At 39.0% G+C, this 16,884-nt stretch overlaps 1 protein-coding gene across 3 annotated transcripts in view; it reads right to left on the bottom strand.

Moving 5' to 3' along the window:
- LOC117334501 overlaps positions 1-15,612 on the bottom strand; it is a 38,401-nt gene extending 22,789 nt beyond the window's left edge. The window contains exon 1 of one of the 3 annotated variants that reach the window (XM_033894161.1): positions 15,440-15,612. The gene's annotated coding sequence lies outside the window, so the exon portion shown is untranslated. Of the gene's footprint in view, positions 1-3,958; positions 4,090-14,412; positions 14,625-15,439 lie in introns of those variants that run through there. The other 2 variants (XM_033894160.1, XM_033894157.1) reach the window with 2 other exon arrangements.
- Between the last annotated feature and the right edge of the window lie 1,272 nt (positions 15,613-16,884).

Below are 16,884 nucleotides of genomic sequence, written 5' to 3'. Positions count from 1 at the left end.
CAAATATTGATAGTTTAAAGTTAAACTTAAAAATCAAATTAGTTAAATTTAAACTAATTCACTTTCACATATTCGATTTCAAAAAAGTAAATCGGTAACCGATTGGCGTTTCTAATTATGAAACTTCAGTTTTTATTTCCTTGGTAACATTCAGCATCATGGAACTCCTACAAAGAAACGTGCATACGTAATAAGGACCAAATATGGGTAATTAACATCTCCCCGCGGACCTGTTCCGGTGATACTTCTACCATTTAAGACAACTTGAGATCCAACCAAGACTTCAAGCTGAGACAGCCGATTAAGGATTTCACAATTTTGGCACCACGGAAATCCATGACTGAGCCTAAACGTGCTCCCGGGGAGAAACATGCAGACTTGTGGCGGCACCTAGCGGGTTTTACGCTGACAAATCGCGCTTGCATTCTGTCACCTGACGATGAAGAGAACAGGATTTGACAAACAGAAAAAAGTAAAGAAAAAAAAAAACACCAACAAAAGCAAAAAGCAGGCACAGTAGAAAATGTCTTTTCTGCTGACAAGGAAAATTGGAGATAGTACAATTTGGACGAACTAGTAAAAAAATATCGTCTAAACTTAGAATTAATGATCGAGTTCTTATTAAGCCATCTTGATCTGAGGGAGGCTTAAAACGTTATCAGACTATAAATCCAGTCCAATTATAATGACGATACAATAGAATATTGAAATTGATCTGTAATGATGTGTTATTATATGGCTGTAAACTACAACAATACCTACACTGTTTATTTAACTCCTGGTACCGTTTACTCAAGCTTCTGCCTCTCTAAACCGACGTATGCGTAACGAATGATGTATTACAAAATACAGAACATGGACGATATGGTACAAAGATTGGATTATCTCTAATCTATCAAACGTTTGGATCTTGTCTTCAAACGTACGTCTTTCTCAAACATAAGAAACACAAAGATTCTAAGTGATGAATACATTCTCTCCCAAAACACCATCCAAATTCGCTGATCACGTGACACTTCGTGCCAGCGCATATGGCAAACTATTTTCCATAAGGACCCTAAATAATCAATTTCAGACTAGTTTTATCAAAACAGTGTTCAAAGTGTCAAAATATGACATAAAGCATCGTCCCAACGCAAATGTGTTTACGGATATCTCGGTTGCATTTTCAAAATAAAAAAAACGTGTATTAACTTTGGAACAGCTGAAAGGTTAGTAGATGAAAGTTCAAGTCTTTTGATTCCATATATAGAACGTAAATTAATTAATTTTACAAGTTTCGTTCACGATGATGAATGTACTGCTACCTCAGACATTTTACGTGGTATGTTATTTTGTTGCAGCATGGTATGACGGTTGATATGGCAGCCGTCGTTACCCCATAAAGAAACCAAGCTGCAAAGCGTAATGACGAAAAAACGAAAACTGCCAAAGCGAAAAGACGACCTGCGAACGCGCTAAATCGAAAAGACGAAAAAGGTCAAAGTGGGAGGAAGAGGACGCCATATTAACTCTACGTTTCTTTTTTACTTCGTTTTGGTTTTTTTTTATCGTTTCTTCGCATTGTCGCTTGGCGTTTTCCACGTTGTAGCGATCAGTAAGTTACATGCATCAGCCACAGGGACAGCTAAATGTATCCTGAATACAAACATACAGACAGCAGGTTCGGAGCTCATGCCAAGTCCCTGTGGTATCACGAGTTCCCGTACCCAGCTCGTAACCATAACTGGTAATTTAAAGACACAGTCAGTTATGTAATAACGACCGGTCCAGTGGCGACAAGGAGACTGACGACAATAGTTCTACCCTTTCCCTCAATTGTACGTTATTTGCCAGAATTCGTGTTAGCGAGTACGCGAGCTACAGCCCCAATGTACTTTGTTTTAAAGTGGGAAACTGGCCAAAACACAACCAGTCTCTGTATCAATTCACGGTTCATCTATCTCTCCAGTGTCTGGAGGCCATATTTTACTGTATATCTGACCTAAAATGGTACGTTCTCTGTAAAATGAAACTGTGTCAATAGCATGCACACACCTGTTGGTTGTTCCAGCGTTACCAATTAACGGACATCTTACTATCAAGACAAAGGCGACAAGGGACCTTAAACACATTCACGACTACTCTTTTCGTTAAATTTATATTTTACTAGGTATAGTAGACCATACGATTATCGGATATATTTTAATTAATATAATTATAACATCAAAAATTTGAAAGAACAAGTCAACGAGACAGTGTCTCACTGTCCGATCCCCTTTTTATGAGAATAAATAAAAAAAAAAATTAGCCAAAAAACGGGCCATATTTCTCAAAATCATGGACAAAAAAAAAAAAAAAAAAACATAAAGAAATCTTACTCAAATGATCATTTCCAATGATTTTGAATTATTGCATGCAACATGTCGCCACGATTCAACAGTTCTGTAATTAGTAAGGAATATTTGATAACCTACGTCAGATTATCGAGACCATAAAGTACTTGACGGGATTACAAACGATATTTTTACGACAGTTGATCAATTAGCAAGACAAGAACCACGGCTCTGAACAGCAATGTTACGTTTGGGTTTCGAGATCTGTAATTTAGAGAACACGGATTTTAAAATGGCGGCGCTCAGTTCGAGCACTGAAAACAGACCTATCCAGATACACAGGGATTGATAAAAATACTGAAGGGAGGCCAATAACATTTGCTTTGTCTCGTACCATTCAACATAAATATGGGAAATGATATCACTAACAAGTACATAGCAACGATGTCTTATCATAAATATACAGGATATCTCGCTCGAGGCACGAATATATGTTACATCTACACATTGCCAAGAAGTCGACAGACAAATGACACTATCCGTATCGATTTTGATGACAAATGTCTTCATTCTGATCAACTTCGCCTTGGAAACTGAAGACCAGCCTCGGGACATCAGTGTTCTTGTTTACAACGTAATACGGAGGAGTACATGGGAGATAGCCATACCAGCCGTGTTTGATAGACGGCGCCTCACGTCAGAGGTACATGTATACCGAGCACGGCTATTACGGCATCACGAAAGTCGCGTCACAACGTCTACCTTTCCCGCTTCATAAATACTGCCAATCGACCGCCAAATGACTGACGTCGAGAGTTACCCCTCCCGCTCAAGTGACTCTCCCGGACGTAAGGTGATAAAATCAATATACACGGCAAGCCTCACGTGCGGTCTATAATAACTTTTTGCCTATCTTTGTTTCGTGCGTTACAAGTCGATTCGCGAGGAAAAAAACTACCAAAATGGTTGAGCTGGGATTGTACTTTGTTACGTAATGATCAGGATTGACAGTTTATGGCCTACTTTAACTATTGTTTATGTACATTAGCCTAACAGTACATGTTTAGAGTCAATAGGAACTTTAAAATGTGGTATTTCCATTTTTTAACCAGCAGAGGCCAGACACGTTGATGTGACTGTCGTGGGAATGTATATCACTACAAGTATTGTTTTATGATTAACGAATGTTGTCGCCTGTATTAGAGATGAAATATGATATGCAGATAGTGTTCAAATATTTTAGGATGGCGATGAACTACATACCAATTTATCCAAATTTATTTCATAGAACTTTCTAAAGACAAACTGTTTATATTCATGACGGCAAATATACATGTACCATATCATGCATGTATGTGTTCGTTGATTGTTCATTTTTAAAATAATATTATCGGGATGAAAATTACCCAAAATGTCATTTCAGAAGTCCACTCCCTTTCGATATTGTAAAATGCACGCGCGGAACAGAGCTTCATCTCATTTCTTTCAAGCAATATGCCAAGTATAACGGTTGTTAAAAAAGTCGCGTGTAAGTTAGAAAATGTCGACATGGCGTAGCGTTAATTGAAAAACTGCGAGTGTATAGTCAAAACAGGTTACGATAATTGAAATGTTGGATTGTAGGTATGTAATTATGTACTTACAGTTATCAAATTAGGACCGCTCTCAGACAGATGTTACATCCAGCAATCAAAACATTTCCAGACAGATGGTGTAACGACGCCATTTTACATTACTCTCATTTATCCATAAAATGTGTTTACACGGTCGTTACGTAATGTCGAGGTTCGGATGGTGCTCCGCCCGGGGCCTGTAAACCTCAGACGTCACACTACACGATAATTTACATACATTACAATTCATCATTGGGATGTGGGCAATAGCGGAATTAGCATTACTAAAGAGGCTTCAGTATAGCGGCTTGTTCTACCGATGGGAGATTTTTCTTTTCTTTTATATATATCACACCCATCGGCTTTAGACTGCTGTGAGAGGACGTCCCAACATTGTTTCTTTTTATGTAACATTAAGGTGTAGAGGTGTTTTCATGTTATACGTCAATGTTTAATTAAGGCTGATTATATATCCGCCATGTCAGAATTTCACGGTGAAGAAACCGCACGCCTTCAATTCAGAAATGCACATTAACAGACCTTTTAGCAAATTAATACTAAATTGTAAAAAAGAATACTACATTGTAAAAAAATACTGCATTGTAATAAAATACTACATTGTAAAAAAAAAAAAAATACAATAAAAAACACGCACATACATTTTAAGCTCGCCTTTGTGGTGGATTAATTAGATTTTTGAAATTATGAATAATAAACCGTAAGTAATGTCTAAAATGTCAATGAAAAAATCGGATGTTTCTCATTGAAATATGGAGAGTTGGCAAGTTTTCAGACAGAAAATGACAGCTGGCTAGACTTCGACGGTATTTTGGTCATTAAAACACTTGATTTTGACACAATCCACATTATATATAAATATAACGACCACATGGTCTCTTATGCAAACGGCACGTGCCCTGGAATGCTTCATTCAGTAAGTCTGCGTTTGATTGACACATGCAAATATTCATGTTCATCATTTTTTTTTAACTTTACGGCGTAATAGCGATATCAAATCTCGCGAGATTTGGAGATCAGTGTCGCGACAATGAATAAAACATTTCTTTAACGTCGATGCCAAAACTTTCACCATTAGGATCCCTGGTATATATACACTAAATCGCCTAACCCAGTGTACATTGGAGTTTGTTTTACTCCTAACATTTGTTGTAAAAGCTTGGTCGCATTTAATAAATTCAACCTGATGACTATCAGTTTCAGAAACAGCATACATGCTGTAACGATCACATTTATTATAAATATATGTATACGACCTGTTGCGAGTCAAATTATTCGAGTTTTAAAGTGGGGACACTTCAGTGTGAAATCGGAGTAAATACAGTTAGATAAACAGTATATTAACGTAGCGAGACAGATTGATCACAAACGTGGAATATTTTATATGTCGTGAATTCAATCCTAAATGTGGTACAATGGTAGATAGAGTTATAATACGATATTAACCGGAGACCGAGATAAAACCAACCAAGTTACGATACTGACATGTACATATGTATGTCTGTACGGTCAGGTATGTCTAAACTGATTGTTGTTTCGACGTATGTCTGTTTTCTATTTACCCGACGAATAGTTAAAAATATATGATGAAGTGGCGACCGAGGGCGGGGTCGGTTTCCCCCGTTTACGCATAGTCGAAGGATGTTCGCACGGAGAAAGAAACAAGACGTCGCTAGTTTGACGTCCAGCGCGGGCAGGGTGCTGCTGGACAGTATATATGCCATCCGATCACAAACCGATAATCGATTATGATTTTAAAACGATTGCCCATCACTACTGCTGGTGCCGTTGACCACTCCAAGTGTAAGGTATATGAGAATGAGGCTTCCTTAGAACCAAAGAACCTGCGAGTAGCAAGTGTATGTCACCTTACCAGCTTAGGCAAGCGGGAATCTCCTGTAGGCTTTCCGCTCGGAGAGTGAGAGAGGTCGCTTGTTCAAGGCCGAACGCGGACAGGGTGTTTTTCATTATTCCTTCCTGTTACTCGTACGATAGCTCGTCAGACTGAGAGCTACATATATCACTGAGAGCTCCACGACGACATTTACCGCTAATTATAGTGAAACCAGACCAAACAGATCCACCACAGAGGGAGTGGCCTAATGGTTTGGTATTGTACAGACCATTCATTCATTACTCTAGTAATTCAACACAACCTGCAGTTGGATTCCCTCACTACGTCTTCATTCTTATCATTGAAAGCTTATTTGTCCGTTCTGGTATTCGTTCCTTACGCGCACGCGTTAAATCATCGAATACTCTCTGTAGATGATTACACCAAAAAGATTTCTTACTTATCTAAACGTCATTAGATAACATACATCGTCATAAGTTTATAACAACTCTTCATTATCTCACCTTTACCAGTATATCTGGATCAGAATTACACCAGAAACTTTCTTCTGTTTCCAAAATCCAGAAATAGTCCCCGTGAATTGGAAAAGTGATCAATGCATTTAAGCTAATTGCCTTCAGTTAAATAGACAGATTTTGATACCATTGGCAGGAAAACCTGCAAGTTAAATGATAGATAAATCTAGCACTCCTTTTGACGAGTGTTATCAGAAAGGTTACTTTGAAAGCAGTCGGCACGCGTATACCAGCTGTTTATCAAACACAGGGATAACAAAACTATCCTGTGTTGTCTTGATTTACACTGGAGAAACCTGATGTGTAATTTGTTGTTATGTAAGTTTTATTGTTCTTCAACGTCGAGCCAATTTAGCTTTCCTTCTCTCCTGGGCCTCACTTTCCATACCGGAAGATCGTCTGAGATATATATTATCCGACAGCGAACAATAGGAATAAAGCATTCACCTTCCTCTAATCCCCATCCTCTTAGAAACTCACACATCACTGTATAGGATAGCTTACCACGACATTTTTGTTAACCTGCTTTTTGATACAAAATTATTTTTATTTAGTTTATGTTGTCACCTGACAGAAAAGTGAATCTTGGAAAGATTTATTTTGAAAACGAATTACAGATGAAACATAGTCTGCTTTTCCGGAAGCGGAAATGTCAACACATAGGCCCAGTTAGACACATATCCGGTCCGAGTAGCGCCCCCAATTCTCCAATAGTGAAGGCCGCAATAAGAGCTATAGGACGAACGGCTTCACAATACTAGGAGGGGATAATTCTAAGCTTGAAATTGTGAATGATGTTTTAGTAAGATACAATGTACATCCTAAGCAATTTATATATATATATTTTTTTCTTTTTCAATACTGCGTCGAAGCTAAACACCGAAAACATACTTTGGCTTTAAAAAAGATTGGAAGGTAAAAACAAGTTAAAGGTTAAAAGACTATACGGGCATGTTATCATTGCCGTCGCCTTCCAGTTGAAAACGATACCACAGTCCTTGTATACATAATACGGAAAAGACACGAACGATTGAGAAGACACGGATCCATTTATCATAGGATGGCCAACGGCTGCCGTCCATATTAGAGCCGATATAGAGGGAGCGACCTTACAGGAAATCATATTAATTTTCCGTGTTCTCTACCTTCAGCTTGTCACTAGCAGACATCTGTGGCACAGATAAGACGGAAGAGAAACTTTGATTAAAAATCAGGTCCTAATTTAATGTAACATAACACTTTAAATCAAATCTATTATTAAACACAATCACACCGTCATAGCAGGATCCGATTACATTCCCTGTTTTTCTGACCTTGGAAGGCGTCCTACGAACTTCCTGATTATTCCCAGATCTAGGAGCTGTATGAGTATCATCAATACATCTCTGGGTTTCTGGACAGTCAGACCGAGATTCTAACTTCTCACAAGCCACACATAAGCTAGCGAAAAACACAAAATCATATCATGTGTACAGAAGGAACTAATTTGCAATGAACATATTATTTAGACAGCAAACCAGCACGACTTTATATCTAAAACGCCGCCAACAATCTTCACTTCCAGTCGTCCGACATTTTAACCCCAAATCCATATGAACATAAAACACGAACACGTGGACCACGTGATACTTACAGCAGTGTTCAATTATGTTCACGTTAGTCTTAATTGATAAAGCCCAATGTTATGATAAGGGGCTATGATGACGTCAGACTTAGAGATTTACCATATTTCCCATCTATCCCAGTAGGACTTCCTCACGTACCCAATTTTTGTGGTTGTTGGATCCGCCGATTTGAGAATTAGGGTTAAAGGAACTTGACTGCAATTGCGCTTTCAAACAAGGTGCATGTGCTTGTCCCTCTGTGGTCGTTAAGGAAGTCGTTAAGGAACAAACAAGTCATTAGGCACACTTTGCAATTAGCTCCGGCGGTTTACAGGTTATGACACCGTAATTATTCCCGCCGTGCAATTGTACAAAAAGTAAGATATTTCAACAGAATTAGAACAGTTTTTAATTTTAAAATGTCAGTACAGTGTGCTATTCATCATTTGGACCATTTACACACAAACCCATGCTACTAAAAGGCCAAAACATGATAAAAGGTTATATGTTTATATCGACAGGCTATCTCATACCACAAGGCTTTTACTAAAGCATTGAACAGTTATCAAATGCTGGGATACAGTCGATATAAATACAATTTGGATGACAGATAAATAGAATGTCGCCCGTTAGGAATATGATAGTGTTAAGAATGGATAATCCACAGGCGTGTTTTGATAGATTTGTCATTTGTAACGAGATTTCAACGATATTTATTTTTGCTCAGCCACACTTTTGTGTGGAACAAGATTAGACACGGAAATTCGATATTGATTAAAAGCTCTTTGGAGTTCTTCAAAATCCACACACCTTTAATTCTCCTACTGGTGTATACAGTACCACAATACAACTGTAAACCTACCTTAATGAAACTACACTGTAAGAATGATAGTTAGAAGTTTGGATATAGGCTTAGTGATACAACGGCTTGAGTCAGATATAAAACGTAGTATATCAGGTTTATTTTGGAGTTACGAAATCCAATACAAACGAGGCAGGTCGTATCATGGACATTAACCAGCGTTTTGAAAAAATAAATAAATAAAAATGAAAAATAAAATGATGCAATCCTAAAGCATGATGTAAGCTTTTATCGCTGCCTGATATCCACCAGAACAAGACCATAACTGCTCTAAAGTAAGTGACATTAGTTTACATTCCTGGTTTATTTCTTTTGGTTTTAATGTGTTTGAATGATCCAATTGTTGTCCGTCCCGAATATCCCCCATGTATAGATACTCGGTATCGGTGAAACCCACTACGTGTTATGTTGTTCCTGTATTCCAACCCCAAAATCATAAGATCCCTGCCTGTTGCTGTCTTCATAAAGTTTTCCGTTTCATCGGCTGACTTGACTATATTTGTCATTACATTGGACAGTAAATTGTATATGTAGCCTCTATTTGATTCCGGGGGTTGTGAGTATATGTCCTACGGTGCTGGTTTACTTGAACTCCAGACAATTAATGTGTCCAGTGTCAACACAAGAGGTTTCGAAGCCGTCAAATGCATTAAGTGGAAATGATATATTGGAGAAGCTACAAAAAGCGTACTTCCGGAACTGATAGAAGCCACTTAATGACAAAGACAGAACACACAGACGCGTCAAACTATTACACAACATACAGTTGTTATGTAAAATCACAAAACCCAATAAAGAACCCTCGAAATGTCTTGTCACCTGGCAATTGGACCAATGACATTCGCTAGACAAATACATTCTGATCAGTGATCACCAGACCGATCAAGAGAGCCCTCGAAATATCAAGTCACCTGGCATTTCGACAATGACATTCGCCAGACAAATGCAATCTGATCACCAGACCAATCCAGAGAACCTCGAAATGTCATGTCACCTGACAACTGGACCGATGATGTTCCCCTCACTGGACAATCGCACCCTGATCACCAGATATATCAAGAGAACCCTCGCTTCGCATTGTCACCTGGCAACTGGACCAATGATGTTCCCCTCACCGGACAATCGCATCCTGATCACCAGATCGACCCAGAGAACCCTAGAAATGTCACAACACCTGGAAATTGGACCACCAATGACATTCGCCAGATAAACGCACTCTGGTCACCAGACCGACCATTCGCCTTGTCATGTCACCTGACAATTGGACCGATGATGTTCGCCCTCGCCGGACAAACGCGCCTTGATCACAAGAACTATCACCAGACAAACGACCCATAGCGGCTCGGTGACCTAACGCGCCCTGAGATATCAGAACAGTTCCCTGTTGATACCCCGAATGAGTTAGTATGATAAGCAAAAACCGTCCCCACGCTGTCACACCCGAGAGACGTGCTACTTTCATGTCAAACGTTAAAACATAGCAAGGCTTAAGATATGTAAATACAACACAAAATATCAGTAAATGTATTACCGTGGACAATATTCTAAATTGGATTTTTGTCAGTTTTGGATTAAGAGAAGTAAACACATGTTGCTGTTTTATCGTTGATTCTCCCCACAGCCAATCCCATTGTTAATGTATAGCAGGTGATACATTCAGCTCGTACTTGAGTCTGGATAGCTCGATATAGTTATAGAACATGCAATAAACGCTCTTGTCTATGCGAACCTATGCATTGGAATTGATTTTATTATTTTGGATGTGATACTTTGCCTTCATCACTTGTAAAATACAATTTACTTTTCCAGGCTGACTTTATCGTAGCAGTTATTCCTGTTGGAGCATCACAGATGCTGACGATTTATCTAACTTAGACCAATCAGTATTTGGCGTAATGGCGACTGTACACGTCCTGTCTCCACTTGTTACTCTGTGAATCGATACCATAGACACATCCTGGAAGAATTAATTCACCCTTCTTCATTATGTTTATGCAAATGCTTATTTTCTCAGCATGTAATTTATCTTATACCGGGTACTCCGGCTTTCCTCCACCTCCAAAACCTGGCACGTCTCTAAATGACCCTGGCTGTTAATGGGACGTTTAACAAAAACAAACAAAACAAACAAACCAAATCTTATACCACTCCTCTTTTGTACCCTTGCGACCCCCTCTCTATTGTCTTCCTACTCCCTATTGTCTCCTTTCTCTCTAATGTTTCCCTATTCTCTATTGTCTCCCAACTCCCTGTTGTCTCCCTATTCCCTATTGTCTCCCAACTCCCTATTGTCTCCCTATTCCCTATTGTCTCCCAACTCCCTATTGTCTCCCAACTCCCTATTGTCTCCCAACTCCCTATTGTCTCCCAACTCCCTATTGTCTCCCAACTCCCTATTGTCTCCCTATTCCCTATTGTCTCCCAACTCCCTATTGTCTCCCAACTCCCTGTTGTCTCCCTATTCCCTATTATCTCCCAACTCCCTATTGTCTCCCTATTCCCTGTTGTCTCCCAACTCCCTATTGTCTCCCAACTCCCTATTGCCTCACTATTTCCTATTGTCTCCCTACTCCCCTACCTTCGACTCCCCATCCATATTGCCTGCCCCTTCGACATTATTTATCCTTTTCTCAGCATCAGTTACTTCTCCTTGTCTTTTTTCTTCATCCCCAAATGCAGCCTGTCCCTCGTCGAATTTTCACCACAGCGGTGTTTAATGGCCCTCAGACGTAACATCTAAAACGAATGTTGTGGCAATTAATATCTTTAGTGATCGTTTAATGGCGGCTACGGACTGTTTATTGGTAGTTTCGTAAAATATCGATCGCTGTCTGGGTCAGAACTGTACAGTTGTGTATAAGTACCACAATTCGAACTTCAGTGTCACCAAGAGTTCAAAAAGGTCAGTCACGGAACCCCTCAAAGACGTCCCATAACAACATTACTGACCTGAGGTTTAAGGTCATATGAAAACACCATTAAGATGACTGACAGGCCAGCAGAGTATTTTGAATGAACTGCTTTTCTTCGACGCCAATCAGAGCAAAGATAGTCAATAACGTTAGCTTAGCGTGCGGAAGTGTCCACTTCGGAAACAACATGTAGATGAACGCCTCTGACCAATTAACCAGACTTGTACGTATAGGAATTATTAAACCTCTTAGCACGGTGGCCTTAGGTGATGTTCGGTCTCAAAGGAAACGACCAGAATACAACGGCTCATATTGACGGAACTTATCGATACGTACGTCCATGGCCAAAACCATGACTGACGCTTATCACAACATGAACTGCCACAAGACCGTATTTGTGTCATAAAAGCTACAGTTTCTTAATTACGTGGAAGCACACAGACCACGTCTGGCTCCTTTAATAAAGCTATATATTCACAAATATGGAAACCCGGAACAACACAAATTTCGAATGATGTGAAAGCTGGAAACGACAATAGGGCGATTTAAAGACTTCAGACTTACATAAATGAGACGGTTGGTCTTCAAAGCTAGCATCTATTTACCTTCAGGATAAACATTCAATGTCGGCAAGAAATGACAAAGAAATTACAACCGGCGATCAAAAATCAATAAAAATTGAAAAAAAAATGCTCAAGAACAATACCGAAACCAAGTGCGAGGAATAGAATAACCAGCGATGACAGAGAAGGAAAGATATCGTCAGAAAATATCGAGATCCAGATCAATGTATGATATAGATAGCATCCATCATTCCATCACCAACGCAAGAAATATCTTATAAACCCAACGTCACACGACAGTTATTGCTTCAAAGATGCACTTTGTCGCTCTCGCTCAAGTTATTTGTACGCAAATAAACGGCTTCCTTGTCACATTTTTGTATTCTTGTATTATTTGTTTTAAAAGCTCCGCGATAAAAATTCTGGAATTATTTCTAGGAGTTATATTGCTGGAATTTGTTAATGAGAACTTTGCTACCAGTAAATTGTTTCCAGAGATGACGTTTGATGGAGATCACTGGATATTTTTATTAGAACGTTTATATCTGTAATACTAAAGGTATTATTAGAAATCGGGAATTAACGAACCCTGATCAATAATTGTCCCATTTGTGACACTGTAGTTTGATAAACTTGTAAAAAAAAGTTTATTTCTATTTTCATTTATTTTTCACATTCTAGAAAACACAGTAGGAACAATTTTGTTCTGTTTCGGGATAGTAGGTAAGGCATTCTTCAACGCTCCTGTGTTCTGATTTAAAGCCTCTTGTAAATACTGATTCAGACATTATTTTTCAAGGTACCTAGTAATTATTTTGTCAAATCTTTTATCTAAAACAAACTGTTGACGACTATTAGTGTCTTTATACGACCGAGAAAACATGAAGACGTTCGCTTACCTCTCTTAATGGCCGACATCGTTATCTGATTCCAAAATATTTTATTTCCCTCTGCGATATAAAGGAATGCATGACCGATGCTTATTGATATGACTAATAGTTCGGTTGCCCCGGATATCGTCGATGAAGTAAGAAACGTTCACTCTTCCGGACCACTTGGTCTTAGTGTATTTATATAGTATGTTCATATTTTCCCCTTTTTTCGTCGGTTTTGACTACGACTTCTTCTCTAAATCAGCATACTCAGTTTTATTTTGCTGGAAGATTTTAGTGGGGATATTTCTCTGGTGGTTAAATTGGTGAAATTAGAAAGTCTGTTGATGGGTTAAATTGGGGCTTTACTAGGCAGAACTATTTTCACTCAAAGTAACAAAAAAATAAAAAAAAAAAATAAAAAAAAAGTAAGGGCATGACGTTGTCAGTGCTATTGGCATGACAGTCCTTGGTGCATTTCTCTCAAACCAAAGAATCACGTGATATGCACTGCAGTGATTCTCAAATCTTTGTGTTAACTTAATTTCTCCCCTCTGCCCTTATACATGGAGGCGGCGGAGTTTCACAATTGAATTATTCCAGACTGATTCCATTACGTACAACAATGCTGTGTTCCTTGCCGAGAATCAATGGTACAACACTTGCATTCATTACGTAATACCTCAAACAAAGCAGACACATTTAAACCAACATTTAAAACCCAAATACCAAACAAGTTCCTTGACCTTTAATAACTAATAAGATTATATCGGAATTTCTCGACAATTCATTGAAGCAAGTATAACTGAACACCTCACCATAGGCAACGACAGGTGTAATTAGTGTGGCGATCAACGTGACGAGTGTTTATGACGATACATTGTACATGTGACGAGTGTGTACGACGATATATGTGACGAGTGTGTACGACGATATATGTGACGAGTATGTACGAAGATAAATGTGACGAGTGTGTACGATAACAGAAATGATGAGTATGTACAACGATAAATGTGACGAGTGTGTACGACGATAAATGTGACGAGTGTGTACGGCGATAGATGTGACGAGTATGCACATCGATTAATGTGACGAGTGTGTACAACAATAAATGTGACGGGTGTTCACGATAACAGATAGGACGAGTATGTACGAGATAAGTGTGACGAGTATGTACGAGATAAGTGTGACGAGGGTGTACAACCAAGATGGTGACGACCGATAACATACGGATTTAATTGCAAAACATATACATATATATATATATTAGACACAAGACGTACCTTACGTGTCGCTGTAATCCGGCGGAATCCTGACAGTGTATTAGTATCCGGGGAAATTGTCTTACCCGGCGATGTCAATCCGGAGAGACAGGTTTCACACACATGATTCAACAGTGTTCACAGAATTCCCTAGCACATGTTTCTATAAATCCTGAGGGTCGGGAAACATGGAACAACCCCTACCGTAGGATTTTGTTTTATGGAAACTCGTGGCTTACAGTGCTTCAGGATCTTAAATAATATATTGCACTATTATCCCCGGGGGTCAAGTCCACAAAACTGTGTTTCCTGAGCCCTACATGTATACGATAATCGCTGACAAGTTACATGTACGGGTGGGTAGGTATACATAGCTTGAATTACCGTAAAACATGTACTCCTTCAACCTCTGACAACTTCAAAGCCGTTTCTGTTCGGTCAAAAACAAACAATTCATGTCTCAATCAGCTTTTTCTTTACACGTGGGCATTATGTATTATAGACGAGAAGACGATAATACGTAGATAACAAACTATCTATACTCGGGAAATCTGTCAGCAGTCACCTCCTCTTATCAACTCCACTGACCTTTCACCGCCTCTGACAATTCACATGCGGCGAGAACAAACCACATTGCTTCCGCTTTATGCACTTACATGTTACAGGTATGCTATAAAACTCGGGAACAAAAAGGTAACCTACAAACTATACTGTACGTGTGTACACACAGATCAGTTGTTTAATGGTTATAGCTACTGTTCATCCACGAGAAACATTTTCATCGCTCAAACAATGAATTTATAAAATATGAATGAACTAAAGAACACTAGCACATGTAGCACAGGCCACAGTTTCCTCAATATACTTTAACTCAAAATTTCCTTAGGAGCACCATAGTATTTTAGGATGGTTCCTTAACTAATAATTTCCCCTTAAATTCTGTAATGCTTTCCTATGGGAAATTGAAGTTAAGGAATTTCCTTAGAATAGGGAACGTTGATAATTGATATAAACATGCAGCACGTGCAACAAACAAAGGTAAGCCTACCTTTTCCTGGTTTAGATCGTGTCTCTTTCTGAGTCTTGTAAACATCTATATGTGTGGCACTGCCGTTGTAGTGTTGTGGTGGAGAACGTGTAGGGTTACTTCTCAGTGACAGTCGGATACGGAGAATAATGACATCTATATAACGACTGTTCCCACCGTACCAATCCGTCAATCTCAGTTACAGCAGCAATTCTTCACATCATCAAAACAGACATCACACCGATCGTCTCCAAGGACCAGCTATCAATGATAGCGATATAAAAGTTTAAAGATGCTTCTGTTAATATATTATTTTTTTGTAAGCTGCATCACATTCAGCTTATGCAGGACATTTGTATGACGCATACGACTGTCTACTTAAAACATGGAATTTGTCATGCAACGTTCTGAATATCAAGTTCAGCACGCGAATACAATGTATTGTATGGAACTAAATGTCAATAAAGGTCCTTCTAAACAGAATACACAAGCTATAGACACAACTCAGCTTCAGCAGTACGTCACGTGATTGGATTAGGATGAGCTCTCCTTACATTGGAGATTGGAAAATCCGGTCCGCGATTTTCAGAAGTTTATTAGATTCGGTTCTTTGCATGTTTACAAATATGTGTAATTTATTCTGTAAACATAGCCGGAATTTCCCATGGCTAATAAAGTGTTTGACCTGGTTACATGGCGATGTCTGTGCCACTTCCGGTTAAATGTGACTGCGGTGTCTGGCCTACTTCCGGTTTTGTCAACGCCCTGATCATGCCACTTGCATCCTGCGTCGCGAGCGTTAAATACACAAATATCACATTCCTTACATCAAATATCACGTGTAATTTAAGTTATACATTTTGACAACATTACTGTACATTTCTGACTTAAACCTGAAATAAACTTTATTTTAAAGTGGCACGAATAGACATGCGCATCAGCATATTTATTGCCTTCGAGCTACTGAATATACCACACGACTGTCACGTAGACCTGTTTCATACTGCATATGTCAGAAATTGGGTGGCCTGTCTGTTCCATGTCAGTTTTATCTATCTGCGCGGAGATATTCTACGACAGTAAATAAGAATGGACAGTAGTTTGTCTATGAATAATCTGTAAGTTTCATGACTAATGCTCCATATTCAATAATTCATACGTATGTTGGGCTGAATTTTGCACCTGTGCCGAGTCTCTGTTTCGTATCTATCGATTTCCGGTCTCGTGGGAACTCCCCATCACAGACGCGTGAAGCGTTTAGTTATGCCGTTAGTGTCTGGAAAATACCAAAGTCCTATCGCGTCCTCGCCTATAACTCATGGCGACTGTCATACTTCGCTTTGTAGAGATGTTTAAGGTGGACAAAACATTACACAACCGTCAACAGTAAATATCAGGCGTACTGGAAATGTTTGGACAGTCTGAAACAGAGCTACACGCCGGAAGTGTAGCTATGACAACATTTA

This window comes from Pecten maximus, chromosome 9 (assembly GCF_902652985.1).
Source record: "Pecten maximus chromosome 9, xPecMax1.1, whole genome shotgun sequence".
NCBI lineage: Eukaryota > Metazoa > Mollusca > Bivalvia > Pectinida > Pectinidae > Pecten > Pecten maximus.
Note: the sequence above shows the minus strand (reverse complement) of the source record. Positions and strands in the feature narration are given on the sequence as shown.